This window comes from Emydura macquarii, unplaced genomic scaffold (assembly GCF_026122565.2).
Source record: "Emydura macquarii macquarii isolate MOO-44397 ecotype Brisbane River unplaced genomic scaffold, CSIRO-AGI_Emac_v2 contig_587, whole genome shotgun sequence".
Taxonomy (NCBI): Eukaryota; Metazoa; Chordata; order Testudines; family Chelidae; genus Emydura; species Emydura macquarii.
The window spans coordinates 13,375,104-13,381,159 of record NW_027130724.1 but is presented as its reverse complement, the minus strand read 5'-3'; positions in this window follow the sequence as shown (position 1 = coordinate 13,381,159).

Genomic DNA, 6,056 nt, shown 5'->3' with positions numbered 1-6,056 from the left:
GCTGGTTTTAAGAAAAAATGCTTTTCAGTTCCACCATGCAGTTGTTCGGACGACAATTATGGCAGCTGAAGTTTAATCATAGTGTTTGATAGCTCATTTTCTCAATGTCAACACGAGGCACCGCTAAAAAAAAATGAATTCTTTCATTTGATAAGCTGGCTCCAGAGCACTGAGCTCATTCAATAGGAAAACTCTTTCACAAGGCTGCAGCATGCATGTTTTTTTCTTTTCTTTTTCCCCCCCCCTGAAAGCCACCCAAGAAGAGATTAATCACAAGGGGAAAACTCAGCTTCACCCTCTAGCTGCAGGTCGCAATTTTTATTTGTATGGAATTGGCTTTTGGAAAGCTGAAGGCTGCCTGAGGGCAGGGACCTGATATAAGAAGAACCTGAGAATGAAGCAGCAGGGATTGATTAGCCTACTTCATATCCCACACTCCATAAGCACACTCCAACCGCAATCTAACACACCGCTGAGCTGAATAGACAAGAGAAATTGGATTCCTTCCTAATATTTAACCTTCAAGTCAGCTCTAACAGTTGTTGATATGTTGTTCTACCAGCAAGTAACTGAGTAGTTTTTTTTTATTCCAGCACCCACCCACCCCCACCCACATCACCCCCCTCCCCCCCCCCCCCACACACACAATTTTTTAAGTTACATGCTATACATTTACATACTTTTTCCATTTTTAATTTGTTTCAGAACCTGGCTTACCTAAATCCAGTTAAGTAGACATTTCAGGGACGAACAAACTGACCAAACAATTACACATACAATTCTAGGGAAGGAAGGAAGGAAGGGAAAAAAAGAGAAATAAAAAGTGGGAAAAACTCTCTCTGTTTCATGTCTTTCAAGGTGGTTTTCACACAGTCATTTTTATTTTACCTGTAATTTTCCCAGTTCATTAAATATAGGAATTGTCAGGATTTCATCCAGTGCATCATGGTGCAGACATGGTGGATTTTCTTTTGCATGTAGATCAGATGTGAATATTTGAAATATTTTTTAAACCACCTGAAGGACTTTGTGATCAAGATCAACTTCTGTGGCCTGACTGTGCCAGATGACTTCAGTGGTACATCCACCAATCGTGGGATACAAACTCATATGGTTGATAGGGGCACATAAACACTTGGAGCTGTCATTTTATTTTCTCCTTGGGGCATAAACGTAAAACTGGCAAAGAAGACAACTATCCTATTACACAAACAGAATGAACATAAATGTAAGAGCATAAGAATGGCCCTACTGGGTCAGACCAATGGTCCAACTAGCCCAGTATCCTGTCGTCCAATAGTGGCCAATTCCATGCGCTTCAGAGGAAATGAACTGAATAGGGCAATTACTTGGTGATCCATCTCCTGTCATCCACTCCCAACCTCTAGCAGTCAAAGGGTAGGGAACCCCCTGACTATCTTAGCTAATAACCATTGCTGGACCTATCCTCCATGAACTTATCTAATTCTTTTTTTGAACACAGTTATACTTTTGGCCTTCACAAAACCCCTTGGGAATGAGTTCCACAGGTTGACTGCATTGTGTGAAGAAGTACTTTCTTATGTTTGTTTTAAACTTGCTGCCTATTAGTTTCATTGGATTACCCATGATTCTTGTGTTATATGAAGGAATAAATAACATTTCCATCCCTTTTTCCACACCATTCATAATTTGATATCCCCCTTTACATGTCCCTTTTTCAAACTGAGCTGTCCCAGTCTTTTTAATCTCTCCTTTTATGGAAGCTGTTCCATACCCTTAATCATTTTTGTTGCCCTTCTCTATACTTTACTTTTTCTAATTCTAATACATCTTTTTTGAGATGGGCAACCAAAACTGCCCACAGTATTCAAGGTGTGGGTATACCATGGATTTATATAGTGGCATTCTGATATTTACTGTCTTATTATCTTATCCCTTTCCTAATGGTTCCTACCACTCTGTTAGCTTTTTTTGACTGCTGCTGGATGTTTTCAGGGAACTATCCACAGTGATTCCAAAATCTGTTTCTTAAGTGGTAACACAAAATGATGGGTTCTAAATTAGCTGTATATAGTTGAAATTATGTTTTCCAGTGTGCATTACCTTGCATTTATCAACACTGCTTCATGTGTATGTCTCTCATGGTCACTATACGAGTGTTCTGTATGTGCAGGCCTCCACTCATTCCCAGATATAGTAAGGAACTCCTTTTCACTTGATAAATGTTCTTAATATATTCAATAGAAGACAAATAAAATGAAGGCACTGTTTCTGCCAGCTGCTCCGGGCAGGCAGACCCCTGTACTTGGAAGAAGCCTCACTGAGACTTTTAAAACTGACCTGTAATTTTAGGTATAAGTAAAGGTTAACTTTTTTGACAATCAAATGCAGAATTGCAAGTGGTGGCCAATTATGAAAGTAGAGCAGTTTGCGAGATTTGGGGCCTAAGAGAATAATTCCTGGTAGGGCTGGTTGAACAGTCTTCCATTGGAAAATGCTGATTCAATGGAAACTAAACATTCCGCAGCAATGTGTCTCTACTGTCCAATTTTTCAGTGAAAACCAGGCTGGTAGACTCTCTGTGCTCTCCAGGCTGGTGCGCTGGCCAGTTTGCTGACTCCCCGGCTCCCTAGTTTGCCCAGAATCCCCTAGTGGGTGGCAGTGCTCCCCGGGCTGGCCAGCTGCCTGGCTGTCTGCCCAGCTTCAAAAACTTCTGTTCCATGGAAATTTTCAAATTTCCAACTTCTTGTTCAGACTTCGACTGAATTTTTTCAGAAATGCGAATTTTCTGTGGAATGGACATTCCAGTTCCTGCACAGCTCTAGAATCTGGCTCTTGCTATGCCCCTTGTTTGTGCCACTGGAGCGCCCTATAGAGGTAAAGGAGGACTCTCTAGGCTGCCCCTAGAATCATGATGCCACTTTTTCCCTTTCTTTCTTCCCCCAAGCTGTGTCACAATCACTATCGCTGCACACTACGCTTGTTACAATTTCCCCATATTAATTGGGAAACTTATCTCAATACCATAAAATTAAGCACAAAATTTATGCCTGACATTGTGTTGTGCATTTCTTTAAAAAGCAGCTGTAACCAAGCGATATCGCAAATCCCACTGTGATGCACCAGGGAACTACAACCAGAAACTGATATCATGACTTTATACACATGAGCTGCACGCATTTCAGCTAGTGCTGAGAGAGGACCTCAGCACAGAGCAGGGCATGCCTCTTTTTAAATATTCACCTGAATATGGTGGACCGCTCTTACGGTGAAATGTTTGTTTATAATCACAAAATACTCCACTTGCACAACGGCACTTGCCTGGTAAGATGCTGTCTCTTCAACTCAGGGGTAATGATGTCAGATGCTTGTAGACACCCTCCCACTGACTAGAACACAGAGAATAAGGCATTTGCTGCCAGCTAATCTTTACTCCTTCAGGTGAAGTGACAGAGGTCTGTGTTTTGGTGCTGAAAGTCTTGGGTTAACATTCTGTTGACAACCTGCATTTGCGGAGGGGTGGGAAGGGGTGTCACGCCAGCAAGACCTCTCTTCATCCCCTCTGATTGCAAGGGGGTGCTAGCAGCTATGTGGGGAGCTTTGGGTACGCCCTGTCTTTTCTATCTGTTGGGAACAGGTGTAGCGAGATAAACTTGGTTCTTCTTCACTCCTTGCAGAAAGCAGCTGCAGTAAGACATGGGGTTTCTTTTTATCCAAATAATTTTCTTCTCCTTTCTTTCCTCCTCTTGCTCAGCTTCCTTGCATTCTGGGGAGGTTAACACTATGAAACCTGCTTGTAATTAGCCAAGTTCATTGTGGCTGAAATCCAACTGAAATCTCTATGTAAGACTTAAACTTGGATGGTTTAGAACTGGGCAATACCATACTGCAATGTCTGATAAATACAGGTTGTGTTATTTCATACTGTCTAATGGAGACTATGTTGCTGACTATGCTGCAGACAGCAACTGCTGCAACCAAAGTGCAATCTGCATGTAAACAACTTAAAATAACTTTTATGACCCATTAGTTTGAACTTTGTAATTAGATATTTCTGAGTGAAAATGTTATGTTTTGTTATTTGTTTGCATATCTCACCTCAACTCAGTTTTAAAATGCCTGTGGTATATAGACAACACCCGGCTCTGTACCGGTTTATGGCAAACATCAACAGCACCATCACCAACCCCTGTTTTTTTCATGTCTAGTTGAGCTCCGCACTTGGATGCTCAGTAGCATGCAAACACTGAACCCAGTCAAGATGGAGTTGATGCTTGTAGAAAAAGGGAAGCACTTTGTAGAACTTGCTTCCTCTCTCCCAATGCCTACAACTGAAATTACCTGGCTTCACATTGTTAAATTGGTCTGCAACCTGGTGATCCGTTTGGACAGCACATTGCCATTGCATGTTCAAATAACCATGATAGCAAAAATAAAAAACAAATCTATTCCCATTTGTGACTGGCCAGAAGATGATGCTCTCTCTCAGATCTGAGACAGATCTGGCCATGGTGATCCATGCATTTGTGACCTCTAGATCTGATGGTTGTAATTCACAGTGCCTGTAACAGGGCAATTTTATTCCAAACCTTTCCACCAACACCAGTACAGTGCAATATCATACTGTTTAGTTCCTTCTTACATCTTTCAGTCCCTTTTTACCAGGGCTGTAGGAGGAAAAGAGATCTTCCTGTCTTCAGAGCTCTTTCAAGCTGGGTGTCAGTGGCAGCAATGGCTGAGGCAGCCCCAATTCCCTTGTTATGCTTCCTTCCTGGTTTTTATCAGGTGAGCCAGCTGAGGTCTAATTTGTTCCTTACCTCCCCCAGCCTCTCCTTCTGATTAGCTAATTGCTCAGTCAGCTGTCATTGGGGAAACGAATTGAGGCTACAGTGGTTAGAGAGCTGACCCACCTGTCAGGCCTCAGCACTCTGTCACAGTGCAGAATGAAGCTACATTCTAACAAAGCTCCTACTTGTATGAAATATAGCGGACCATCCCTGCTTAGCTGCACAGGTTGCTCTTAACACATCATTCTCATGCTCCACTCTTTGCACAGTGGCTCTCCAGTGAATCTAGTGCAAAACGTCTGTCCTGTTATCCATGGAAGTCCTCTACTGGATTAGTCTCGCTGCCTGAAAGGTCACTTCTCCCTCTGTAACCATGGCTGCTACATTCCATAAGAACGGCCGTACTGGGTCAGACCAATGGTCCATCTGGCCCAGTATCCTGTCTTTTGACAATGGCCAGTGCCAGGTGCTTCAGAGGGAATGAACAGAACAAGTAATCATCATACAGAGCCCTCTCCAAAGAGCATAAGGATGTCCATACTGGGTCAGACCAATGGTCCATCTGGCCCAGTATCCTGTCTTCTGACAACAGCCAATGCCAGATGCTTCAGAGGAAATGAACAGAACAGGCAATTATCCAGTGATTCTGTCTCCCATTCCCAGCTTCTGGCAAATAGAGGCTAGGGGCATTTCAGAGCATAGTTTTGCATCCCTGCCCATCCTGGCTAATAACCATTGATAGATAGGTCTATCCTCCCTGAATTTATCTAGTTCTTTTTTGAACCCTGTTATAGTCTTGCTTGTTCCACCAGAACAAGGAAAATGTCCTCCAGTGGGAAGACTTGTGAATATAGGAGACAGAATACATATTCTTGACGTTGGAACCCACTCCTGAAGAGAGAAAAATGGCCATTAATCTTGCTGGTTTTAGAACTAAATACAAAAATAACTTCAACTTAGGTTTCACACAATAAATCCTACACACATGTACACTTGTGAGTCACTGGTCAGCATGTGTCCAGTCCACAGACTAGGTGAGTCTGTTAGAGTTCTTAACTCAAGAGTCTAGCAGTTGACTCTCTACGCTTGAGCTAATAATTTTAGCTGTAGAGATCCATGGTGTCACCCATGATGGTGACCATCAGACAGACAAAGACGCTATTAACTAATCAAGCTATTTCTACTACAGGAAGGAAGACCGTGTGAGAGAATTATTTCTATTTTTAAATACTTGGGAGGCAAATCCCATTATGAGGGGTAGAGCTGGTTGAAAAGTTTCTGCTAGAA